Source organism: Phyllobates terribilis, unplaced genomic scaffold (genome assembly GCF_046119375.1).
Source record: "Phyllobates terribilis strain yellow unplaced genomic scaffold, ASM4611937v1 Scaffold_2__4_contigs__length_985480577, whole genome shotgun sequence".
Lineage (NCBI taxonomy): Eukaryota > Metazoa > Chordata > Amphibia > Anura > Dendrobatidae > Phyllobates > Phyllobates terribilis.
The window spans coordinates 520,253,357-520,266,509 of NW_027362762.1; the positions used below are offsets into that span (position 1 = coordinate 520,253,357).

A 13,153-nucleotide genomic window follows, 5' to 3' on the forward strand; every position below is an offset into this window, starting at 1 on the left:
GTATGTAGTGCATGCAGTCTATCTGAGCTCAGTTCCACACTCCTTCCTTACCCGGGAGTGGAATATCACACCTCTGGTTTGAGGTGCAATACCCCTGTAGCAGCCGAATCCTCAGGGTGCTACACATCTATACTGACCTCCATCAGGTTGCAAATTAAAACTAATTTTTATCTGCATCTACAGTACCTATGAAAAAATATTTGGGCTTCTACCTGTGTGTGGGACTTGTTCTATTAATCCATCTATACTGACCTCCATCAGGTTGCAAACTGAATATATTTTTTTCCTGCATCTACCTCTGAAAAAATATTGGGCTTCTAGCTGTGTGTGGGTCTTGTTCTATTAATCCATCTATACTGACCTCCATCAGGTTGCAAACTGAATATAATTTTTTTCTGCATCTAGCTCTGAAAAAATATTTGGCCTTCTAGTAGTGTGTCGGACTTTCTCTATTAGTCCATCTATACTGACCTCCATCAGGTTGCAAACTGAATATAATTTTTTTCTGCATCTAGCTCTGAAAAAATATTTGGCCTTCTAGTAGTGTGTGGGACTTTCTCTATTAGTCCATCTATACTGACCTCCATCAGGTTGCAAATTAAAACTAATTTTTATCTGCATCTACAGTACCTCTGAAAAAATATTTGGGCTTCTAGCTGTGTGTGGGACTTGTTGTATTAGTCCATCTATACTGACCTCCATCAGGTTGCAAACTGAATATATTTTTTTCTGCATCTACCTCTGAAAAAATATTGGGCTTCTAGCTGTGTGTGGGTCTTGTTCTATTAATCCATCTATACTGACCTCCATCAGGTTGCAAACTGAATATAATTTTTTTCTGCATCTAGCTCTGAAAAAATATTTGGCCTTCTAGTAGTGTGTCGGACTTTCTCTATTAGTCCATCTATACTGACCTCCATCAGGTTGCAAATTAAAACTAATTTTTATCTGCATCTACAGTACCTCTGAAAAAATATTTGGGCTTCTAGCTGTGTGTGGGACTTGTTGTATTAGTCCATCTATACTGACCTCCATCAGGTTGCAAACTGAATATATTTTTTTCTGCATCTACCTCTGAAAAAATATTGGGCTTCTAGCTGTATGTGGGACTTGTTGTATTAGTCCATCTATACTGACCTCCATCAGGTTGCAAACTGAATATAATTTTTTTCTGCATCTAGCTCTGAAAAAATATTTGGCCTTCTAGTAGTGTGTCGGACTTTCTCTATTAGTCCATCTATACTGACCTCCATCAGGTTGCAAACTGAATATAATTTTTTTCTGCATCTAGCTCTGAAAAAATATTTGGCCTTCTAGTAGTGTGTCGGACTTTCTCTATTAGTCCATCTATACTGACCTCCATCAGGTTGCAAATTAAAACTAATTTTTATCTGCATCTACAGTACCTCTGAAAAAATATTTGGGCTTCTAGCTGTGTGTGGGACTTGTTGTATTAGTCCATCTATACTGACCTCCATCAGGTTGCAAACTGAATATATTTTTTTCTGCATCTACCTCTGAAAAAATATTGGGCTTCTAGCTGTGTGTGGGACTTGTTGTATTAGTCCATCTATACTGACCTCCATCAGGTTGCAAACTGAATATAATTTTTTTCTGCATCTAGCTCTGAAAAAATATTTGGCCTTCTAGTAGTGTGTCGGACTTTCTCTATTAGTCCATCTATACTGACCTCCATCAGGTTGCAAACTGAATATAATTTTTTTCTGCATCTAGCTCTGAAAAAATATTTGGCCTTCTAGTAGTGTGTCGGACTTTCTCTATTAGTCCATCTATACTGACCTCCATCAGGTTGCAAATTAAAACTAATTTTTATCTGCATCTACAGTACCTCTGAAAAAATATTTGGGCTTCTAGCTGTGTGTGGGACTTGTTGTATTAGTCCATCTATACTGACCTCCATCAGGTTGCAAACTGAATATATTTTTTTCTGCATCTACCTCTGAAAAAATATTGGGCTTCTAGCTGTGTGTGGGACTTGTTGTATTAGTCCATCTATACTGACCTCCATCAGGTTGCAAACTGAATATATTTTTTTCTGCATCTACCTCTGAAAAAATATTGGGCTTCTAGCTGTGTGTGGGTCTTGTTCTATTAATCCATCTATACTGACCTCCATCAGGTTGCAAACTGAATATAATTTTTTTCTGCATCTAGCACTGAAAAAATATTTGGCCTTCTAGTAGTGTGTCGGACTTTCTCTATTAGTCCATCTATACTGACCTCCATCAGGTTGCAAACTGAATATATTTTTTTCTGCATCTACCTCTGAAAAAATATTTGGCCTTCTAGTAGTGTGTCGGACTTTCTCTATTAGTCCATCTATACTGACCTCCATCAGGTTGCAAATTAAAACTAATTTTTATCTGCATCTACAGTACCTCTGAAAAAATATTTGGGCTTCTAGCTGTGTGTGGGACTTGTTGTATTAGTCCATCTATACTGACCTCCATCAGGTTGCAAACTGAATATATTTTTTTCCTGCATCTACCTCTGAAAAAATATTGGGCTTCTAGCTGTGTGTGGGTCTTGTTCTATTAATCCATCTATACTGATCTCCATCAGGTTGCAAATTCAAAATAATTTTTTTCTGCATCTAACCCAGCCAATAGTTTTGGCCTAATACCACAGTTTGGCCACTCAGCTCTGCTCGGTTACCATCCATTGTTTTTTTGTGCAAACAACTCCAGAGTTGTGAATTAGTTAACCACCAAAATGAGTGGAAAAAGGCCTGCTGCTGGTGGAAAGGGGAATAGGCGTGTTGGGAAGGGGAAAAAAGGTTGTGTCCGTGGGGTAGGTGCAGAAGAAAGACCATCTTCCAGCCAAACTAAAATGTCTACTTCTTTTAGCGGACAATGTGATAAGATCCCTTTCTTACGGCCACGCCAATCGCTACAAATTCCAGATGAGGCACAAAAACAGCAGGTGCTTCAACGGATATCAAGTGCTCCTTTAAGTGGGCTCTCCTCCACATCAACTTCAACATCACAAATACTCCAGTCCTCAAAGGTGTCACCCAAATCGCACTTGCTTCCTCACAGCTCCCAAATCTCCAGCTGCCCGTCTGAGTATGAGGTAGAACAGATGGTTGAGTCTGCAGAGCTGTTTACTCATACTATAGCCTGGGAATCAGAGGTCGACTCCAGCGCTTCTGTGAATCCAGACGAGGAAATGATCTGCACTGATGCCCAGAATCTTTATGAGTCGGATCCAGGACCAGACGCAGAAGGTTCTGACCATAATGTAGACCCTCATTCCCAAACTGTAACTCCTGTTGGTGGAGACAATGAGGAAGACGATGATAAGACTCAAATACCTGATTGGAGCGACAACTTTAGTTTTTTGTCAGGGCAGGAACAGGTTGGCTCTGAGGACGACGGGTGTGATAACGCACAGGGTGATGATGATGAGGTCGGAGATCCCACTTACTGTCAACCCACAGTCAGCCAAGAGATGAGGTCAGCAGAGGAGGTGGAGGAAGATGCTAGTGACGACGAGGTCAGGTTGCGCCTTCCTGGACAGAGACGTAGTACTGGAAGCACGTCAACAACTGCATCCTCAAACACAACTCTGCCTCTCACCACAAGTCGTGGTGGCTCTTCAGGTCGCATGGGTGCTAAGCCTTGCATAGCCTGGGCATTTTTTCAGATCGATAAAGATGACCCAACTCGTGTTATCTGTAACATTTGTCAGCAAAAGCTAAGTAGAGGCCAAAAAATACATAGTTTGAGTACTTCATGCATGAACCGGCACATGGACATGAAGCATAAGTTGCAGTGGGAAGCTCAGTGTGCTACAATGCGGTCTAGCCGGCCGGGCCAACCACCGTCTGCCATATCTTGTGCATCCGCGGCCTCTTCATTCTCTGTGACTGGGGGGACAGCAGTCACACCTGTTTTGGGGCGCAGACCTGCCACCTCTTTACCCGCAACAGCCAGCGTGATTGGCAGGTCATCATTTTCTTTGGAGGTGGTAACACCAGCTGGTGTTGAGCGCTGTCCGACATCGATAGCACCACCTTTGGATCAAGGCAACCTAACATGTCCGCCTGCATCTTCCTCACAGACCGGCAGTTTGCCGGGGACACCCTTATCAACCCCGTCTAAGCACAATAGCCAGCCCTCGGTCCCTCAGATGTGGACAAGTAAAAGACCATTTCCTCCTAGCCATGAGAAAGCTAAGAGGTTGAATTTCACCATCTGCAAGCTCTTGGCTACAGAAATGCTGCCTTTCCGCCTGGTGGACACAGAGGATTTTCGAGACCTTATGTCCGTCGCATTGCCCCAGTACCAGATGCCCAGTCGGCACTACTTCTCAAAGAAAGGTGTGCCTGCGCTCCACCAGCATGTCGCACATAACATCACCGCTTCTTTGAGAAACTCTGTGTGTGACAGGGTGCATTTCACCACAGACACTTGGACGAGTAGGCATGGACAGGGGCGTTACATGTCGCTGACTGGGCACTGGGTAACTATGGTGACAGCAGGACAAGGGGCTGCTGTCCAAGTCTTGCCGTCCCCACGAGTTGTGCGTCAATCCTCTTTATGTCAAAGTTCCTCCACTGCTTCTGCCTCCTCAACCTCCTCTCGGTCTTCCACCTGCACCCAAAGCCTGTCTGGTCATGCCACAAGCTTTCTAACTGCGCAGAAGGGATCCTGCACACCTCCTTACTATGCTGGCAGTAGGGCTCAACGTCATCAGGCGGTTTTTACATTGAAATGTCTGGGAAATGTGAGTCACACAGCTGAGGAGTTGTGGTCAGCTCTGGAGAACCAATTTCATGAATGGTTGTCTCCACTGGACCTGAAACCAGGGAAGGCCGTGTGCGACAATGCTGCAAACCTGGGTGCGGCCCTTCGCCGGGGCAATGTCACACACGTGCCTTGTATGGCTCACGTGTTGAACCTGGTTGTCCAGCAATTTTTAGCCCACTATCCCAGACTAGATGGCCTTCTGCAGAGGGCACGGTCGCTGTGTGCTCACTTCCGCCGTTCGCATCCCGCAGCTCAGCGACTTACATCTCTACAGAAGTCGTTGGGCCTGCCACTTCACCGGCTAAAATGCGATGTGCCTACCCGGTGGAATTCAACTCTGCACATGTTGCAGCGACTGTGGCAGCACCGACAAGCCCTGGTGCAATACGTTCTGACGTATAGCCTGGGCCAACGAGATTCAGAGGTGGGGCAAATCACGCTGGAGGAGTGGTCTCAGATCAGGGACCTATGCACCCTTCTGCACAGTTTTGAAATGGCGACGAAGATGTTTAGTGCTGACGATGCCATTATCAGCATGACTATTCCGGTGATTTACATGCTGGAGCACATGTTAAACAGAATTCGGAGTCAGGTGGTGGCACAAGAGGAGGTGGAGGAAGTAGAGGAGGAGGAGTTGTATGCGGAAGGGCTAACATCTGCAAGGTCCAGACGGTCGGCAGCACCAAGGCGGCAGGCATGTGAGGGTGGGGGAGATGGTTTTACCAGGGCGCATGGTAGCAGCCAAACTAGTGAGGAAGGTGCAGGAGCCCAGGAAGAAGTGGAGGACGAACTGATGGAAGACTCATCAGATGAGGGAGACCTTGATCACATTTCTGTTGTGCGAGGTTGGGGGGAGAGGACAGAGGAAGGAAGCATGATTGTTACCTCGCCACCAACACAACAGGGACTTGGTGCTCCTGGATGCGCAACACACATGAGTGCCTTCTTGCTGCACTACCTGCAACATGACCCTCGAATTGTGAGAATTAGAAATAATCCTGACTACTGGGTTGCCACACTGTTAGATCCCCGGTACAAAAGTAAATTTGCAGAAATTATTCCTGCCATAGAAAGGGATGCACGCATGCAGGAGTATCAGCAGAGACTGTTGCAGAATCTTACATGTGCTTTTCCACAAAATACCAGTGGTGCACGTAGTGAATCTCACAGTTCCAACTTGCCAACCATGGGACCGTCAAGTGTTCAGCACTCAAACCGTAACAGAACCACAGTATCTGCTGGTAACATCAATTTTGCGGAATCATTTCACCACTTTTTTAGCCCATCCTTTGCAAGGCCACAGGAGACAAGAAGTCTGACACATAGTCAACGCCTAGAGACGATGGTACAGGAGTATCTCCAAGTAAACATTGAAGCCACGACTGTGTCACTGGACCCTTGCTCTTTTTGGGCTTCCAATCTGGATAAATGGCCGGAGCTAGCCACTTACGCCTTGGAGATCTTGTCATGCCCCGCAGCCAGCGTTCTGTCTGAACGTGTGTTCAGCGCTGCTGGTGGTGTGCTGACAGATAAGCGCACGCGGCTCTCCACTTATAATGTAGACAGACTCACGTTCATAAAGATGAACAAATCATGGATCCGAAACGACTTTTCTACCCCTGTGTCATCCTGGGGAGAGTAAAAGCTTGATGATTGGTTAAAATCACCCTACCAACCGTTTTAAGCTTTCAAATTACTAATCATGTTTATCTGTATCTTGACTGGAAAATAATTTGGGCTTTGTAGCAGTGTGCAGCACTGATCCTATTAGGCCATCTATACTAAAGCTTCACCAGATTTAAAATTAAAAATAATTTTTAGCTGCATCTAGCCCGGAAAATAATTTTGGGGCTCCGAGATGCGCAAGGCACATAAGTGCCTTCTTGCTGCACTACCTGCAGCATGACCCTCATATTGTCAGAATTCGAAGTAATCATGACTACTGGGTTGCCACACTCTTAGATCCCCCAAACTTTTCGATCAACCTTTTCATTTTAATAAAGACCAAAAAAATGGTCATTTTTGAAATTATAAGCATTAGCAGGTTGTTAGAAACTGAAATCAAACAGTTTTCAACTCAAAACTTTATTCTAGGTGATGTTACATTTTCACATAGGACCCCTTGTTCGAAAGGAGCTTCTGAACTCTCTCGTCCATTGAATTTGTCAGGTTTTGGATGGTTTCTGCTTCAATTGTTTTGCATGAGGACAGAATACCCTCCCAGAGCTGTCTCTTAGTTGTGAACTGCCTCCCGCCATCATAGACACTCCTTTTAATGATGCTCCAAAGGTTCTGAATGGGGTAGAGGTCAGGGGAGCATGGGGGTCACACCATAAGTTTGTCCCCTTTTATGCCCATATCAGCCAGAGATGCAGATGTTTTATGTGCAGCATGAGATGGTGCATTATCATGCAGAAAAATGATCTTGCTGTGAAATACACGGTTCTTCTTCTTGAACCATGGCAGGAAGTGCTGTTTGAGAAAATCCACATACATTATGGAGTTCATCTTTAGCGCCTTCAGGGATCCTAAAGGGGCCGACAATCTCTCTCCCCATGATTCCAGCCCAAAACATTACTCCACCTCCTCCTTGTTGGCGCTGTAGCCGTGTTTGCGTGGGGTGTCCATCAACCAGCCATCCTCCACTCCATCCATCTGGACCATCGAGCGCTGCACGGCACTCATCCGTGAACAAAACAGTTTTGAAATCAGTCTTCATGTAATGTTTGGCCCACTGGAGCCGTTTCTGCTTGTGTGAAGTGGATAGAGGAGGTCGACAGGATGGCGCATGCACAGCTGCAAACCTCTGAAGGACCCTGCATCTTGTTGTTCGGGGGACGTTGGAGGCACAAGCAGCTTCAAAAACTTGTCTGCTGCTATGACAAGGCTTTTTTGCCGCTGCTCTTTCAACCTGACGTAATTGCCTGTAGGAAAGAGTCCTCAATTTGCCCTTATCAGCACGCACACGTGTGTACTGTGAATCAGCTACATACTTCTTGATTGCCAAGACACTTCATCCTGATCATCGCACAATGTTGATTGTAGTCATGCCTTGACCTAAACACTCCACAATTTGTTGCTTCTCAGCAGCCGACACATCCTTTTTCTTTCCCATTTTGGCAGAAAATGTAGGCTGCTTAATAATGTGAGAGAGCCTTCTTAAGTAGTCTTGCCTTTCATTGGACACACCTGCCAAACTAATTAGCACAGGTGTCTGCAATTGCTTACAGTGATATAAAGAGCCCTGACACACATCACCATCAATGAGTTTAACTGACAAACAAACAAATTCTTCCCTTATCACTCCTAAAGACTTTTTGCATAATAATTTGGAACGCAGTGTACATGTGCTTTTCCACAAAACACCAGTGGTTCACGTAGTGAATCTTACAGTTCTAACTTGCCAACCGTGGTCTGTATGGAGTTGTTCAATAAAGGGCCCAAAATTAAGATAACATAGATGGGAGAGGTCTCTATGAATAGGAATTCCTAAGTATTTGATACCCTGTGAGGGCCAGGCAAAGGGAAAGTTGGACTGGATGGAATCCTATATGGATTTGGGGAGGGAGACATCGAGGGCCTCAGACTTCGCTGCATTGATTTTAAAATTTTACCATGTAACAAAGTGATCTATTTCAGCCATAACAGCATGGATGGATATATGTGATTGAGAGATATATACTAGGACATCATCAGCAAATAGAGAGCACTTGTACTCGGTGCCTCCCACCTCAATCCACCTAATATTGGGGTTATGGCGAATTGATGAGAGCAGGTGCTCCGTCACTAGGATGTATAAGAGAGGGGACAGAGGACATCACTGCCTTGTCCCATTGGTGATTGTGAAAGGTGATGAAAATGTTCTGACGCACCCCCTGGGCCTTGGGACACCCGGAGCCGGACCCTTTTTGGTGGATGCTGGTGGTTGTAGTCTTCGTGGCGGCGACCCGGTTCCGTGGCTCAGGGCGGTCAAACCAGTGGCGGAACTATTTATGTGGTTTTGATGTTTAAATGTCCGACTACGCCACCCGTGGATTGCGGTCAGAGTGAACCGCCGCTACAGGGCAGACCGCTGAGGCTGGTGTTGTGGGTGCAGCAGAGCGTAGCATAACTCCCCACGGGAGGAGTATAGCCTCAGGGCAGTGTATGCGGAGGATGGGGGTGATGGTGCAGGGCAGCAGCAGTAACGACACGGAGTCAGTGATGCAGTTCAGGGCCTTTACTCACAGTTCTTATTATCCAGACCACGTCTGCAGGTAACGGCTGCCCACGTCGTACTGTGCTCACCAGGTGAGGGGCTCAGACAACTCCCAGATAACTTTGGAGCACTTCACAGGACCCCCTTTGTGTGTCCTTTGTCTGGCCTTTCTTACCAACACTTCTGTCCGGCTGCCTCGGGCCTCCTCTTGGTAAACTTGGCGCCAGTTTCCCTGACCCTATGTGGTGCCTTCCTAGCGGGTGTAGCGAGGGGCTGCGCCACATAAAATGTCAGAGCCTCCAGTTTCTAGCTGAGGGTCGTTTCCTGCCTCCACTAGTTCGGGGACCGGTCTCCCCCTTTGGCCTGACCCCTCCACGCAGGTGGATTCGGGCGTGCGGTGGCGACTCGCCCGTCCGCACCCCTGGGATCCCTTCATTCCTCGTTCCTGGAGCCTTCTCCGCTCCTCTTCCTTCCTTCTCCCTCTTCCAGGCCTGGGCCTCTGTTACTAGGCCCGCTTCCGGAGCAGAGCTCATGCAGAGCCCCTGCTCCCTGCCACTTCTGCTCAGACTTCTCTGCACTGAACTAAGATGGTGCCCACCTTTTATACTCCCTTCTCAATTCACCCAGGAACTGCTTCCTCCCTGCTCCTGCACTACAGGGTTCCCCTTCCTCAGTGTTCCCTCCCCCCACTCCAGCCAGGGACAGGGACTGTCGTGCCCATCTCAGGGGCATATTGGTCGCCCTGCCCCACGGCAATGTGGTGTAATGCATGCAGGTGTCGGGTCCTGATCCACACTCCATCCTTACCTGAGAGTGAGATATCACACCTCTGGGTGAGGTGCAATACGTCTGTAGCAACCGAGCCCTCAGGGTGCTACAGTTCCATTTATCTTCAGCCTAGGTGACGTATTGCGATACAGGCCCGTGATTTTGGCTATAAAAGGGTCCCCTAGACCCCTACCCAAAGCTTTTTAAGAGAATCATATATGGCGTGCCAGGAGACTCTATGGAATGCTTTCTCAGCATCCAACGAGAGTATCTAATTACAAATTTTTAACTGCATCTAGCCCAGGAAATACTTTGTGCCTAGTAGCAGTGTCTGCTAGTCAGCGGATTATCCCGGCTGTTAAGCAAGCTGCACCACCTGTAGTTTAGACACTTAATTTTTTCAAAGGAAATGCTTCGGGACCATGGGATACTTAGTGAAGAGCATCAGGAGGCACCCCAAGGCATAGGGGCTGGGACTGGCAGTAGGATGCCTTGCGGTGGACAGCCGAGCTCGATCCTTATAAAAGCTTTTTAACTGCAGCAGCTTTAGTGGACGCTACTGGAGCTGGAATTACCGCGGCTGCTGGCATGAGACTTGCCCTCCAATAGATCCTTGTAAATGGATTTAAAGTGTATTCATTCAAATTAGAGAGACAATTTAAATTAAAAAGCTTAGAGCTGCCTCCACCACAGGGGGGCTCGCTCGACCCACCAGCGGACAGGCACCAGTATTGGGAGAGGGGGGCTGGCCGTCAGGGTTCACCGCGGCTCTGGCACAAACCCGGCGACACGGAGGTGGCACGGGCAGGAGCGGACTGGCCGTGTCGGCTTCTCACTTTTTGGATTTTAGAAGGGCATGACATGCCTATATCTGTGTCTCCCCCTCCTTTTACTCCTCCACCTCTTTTATTTTCGCATGACTATATGTACTTGTCACTTTTCCATGTGTTAGTTATGTCTTCTGAGCAGTTTGTCAGCTTTTGGACACCTTTGAAGGTGTTTTCTATGTGTTTCTATGTGTTTTTGTTTGCCTGCCATTGGTTTTAACGGTGTTCGAAGGTGTTCGACGAACAGTTCGACGAACCGAACCGAACTCGAACACTACGGGGGTGGCTCAACACTAGTGGTTAAACAGTACTGTACAGCCACATGTGGGGTATTGCCACATTTAGCAGAAATTGTAGGACATATTTTGGTGCCATTTTTCCCAATTTCCCATTGTGAAAATGTAAAATTTTGGGCTTAAATAACATTTTTGAGGCAAAAATGTAATTATTTTTTCTTCACTGCCCAATGGTATAAAACTCTGTGACCCACCTATGGTGTCAATATTATCACTGCACCACTTGATGAATTGAGAGGTATAGTTTGTAAAATGGGGTCTCTTATGGGGGATCTGCTGTTCTGGCACCTCTGGGGCTTTGCCAATGTGACATAGCACCCGCAAACCAGTACAACAAAATCTGAATTCCAATATGGCACTTCTTCCCTTCTAAGCTTTGCACTGTGTCTCAAAAGTAGGTTTCCCCCACACATGGGGTATTGGCACATTCAGGAGAAATTACACATTTTGGGGTCAATTTTCTCCTGTTACCCTTGTGAAAATAAAAAATTTGGGGCTAAATCAACATTTGTGTGGGGAAAATGTCATTTTTTTTATTTTCACGGCTCTACATTATAAACTTCTGTGAAGCACCTGGGGGTTTAAGGTGCTCATCACGCATCTAGATACATTCCTTGAGGGGTCTAATTTCCAAAATGGAGTAATTTGTGGAGGGTTTCAATTGTTTAGGCACATCAGGGGCTCTCCAAATGCGTCTGCTCTCGATTCCAGCCAATTTTACGTTTAAAAAGTCAAATGATGCTCCTTCCCTTCCTAGCCCTCCCGTGTGCCCAAAGAGTGGTTTTCCCCCACATATGGGGTATTGTCGTAGTCATGAGAAATTGCAGAACAAATATTGGGGTCCATTTTTTCCTTTTACCTTTATGAAAATAAAAAAAATTAGATCTTAACTTTTTTTCACAAAAATGTAACTTAAGTGTTAATTTTTTCCTTCCACATTGATTCAGTTCCTTTGAAACACCTGAAGGGTTAATAAACTTTTTTAATGTGGTTTTGAGCACCTTGAGGGGTGCCGTTTTTAGAATGGTGTCACTTTTGGGTATTTTCTGTCATAAAGGCCCCTCAAAGTCACTTCAAATGTGATGTGGTGGCTAAAACAAAGATTTTATAAATTTTGTTGGAATAATGAGAAATCGCTGATCAACTTTGAACCCTTATAACTTCCTAACCCAAAAAAATTATGTTTCAAAAATTGTGCTTGTGTAGACATGTGGGAAATGTTCTTTATTAACTATTTTGTCTGACATAACTCTCTGATTTAAGGGCATAAAAATTCAAAGTTTGAAAATTATGAAATTTTCTAAATTTTTGCCAAATTTCCATTTTTTTCACAAATAAATGCAAGTCATATCGAAGAATTTTTACTACTATCGAAAAACATTGTCAGAATCACCGGGATCCATTGAAGCGTTCCATAGTTATTACCTCATAAAGTGACGCTGGTCAGATTTTAAAAATGAGGTCTGGGCATTAACCTACAAAGTGGCTCGGGCCTTAATGGGTTAAATCCTATATATATTGTAGCATTGATGGCTTAGACTCTCTTCTTAGACATGCTATTTACAGGTATATATATCTGCTGGAAGTTTCTTCCCAGCACCTTCAGTGTGTAAAATAATATTTTCTGACATTTCTTTTGATCTTCCGCTCACACTCACATTTTAGAAGTGCTTTTATAAACCTAAACGTTAACTGCCTAAAATATTAAGTTAAAGTTTGTTTTTTTTTTAAACTCATAAAGTTGCTAACAATTTTAAAATATAGCACAACACAATATCCCAGGGACCTGAATACAATATTAATTATTCAAAAATGTCCTTTTAGCCAAAATATCTGATGGTGACCAGTTACAAACAAGTGTTTCCATAGCATATGTACACAGGTTCTATGTTATTGATAACAGAGAAGTTTTCTGGAAGTACCAAATTGATGGCCTATTCTTAGGACAGTCCATCAATACCAAGGGAGCTGGGGTATTTAACTATTGTTACCTCAGCAATTAACTGCATCCTCTATATTATTTATCAGGCGAAAGCCTTTTAAGAAACACCCTATGCGTCAATTATCCTGATGGAATAAGGGATGGGAAGCCATCTACTGAATTTCATGCTGTCTGTATAGGTGTGAGTTTACTGGAAGTATTAGTTTGTGCTGGTAGTATTAGTATGATTTATTTTCAAGATTTGATTTGTCAATTGCTATCTTATCTGGCCTGTTGAGTTAATGGAATTAGCAAACTCTTACATTGTAGGTGGTGCCCTGTTGACAAGCTTATCCATTGCTTCCAGTAGG

General features: G+C 44.9%; 1 protein-coding gene across 7 annotated transcripts in view; it reads left to right on the forward strand.

Annotated features, from left to right (window-relative positions):
* DLGAP3 (DLG associated protein 3) overlaps window positions 1–13,153 on the forward strand; it is a 726,679-nt gene that overhangs the window by 391,523 nt on the left and 322,003 nt on the right. The window lies entirely within an intron of this gene.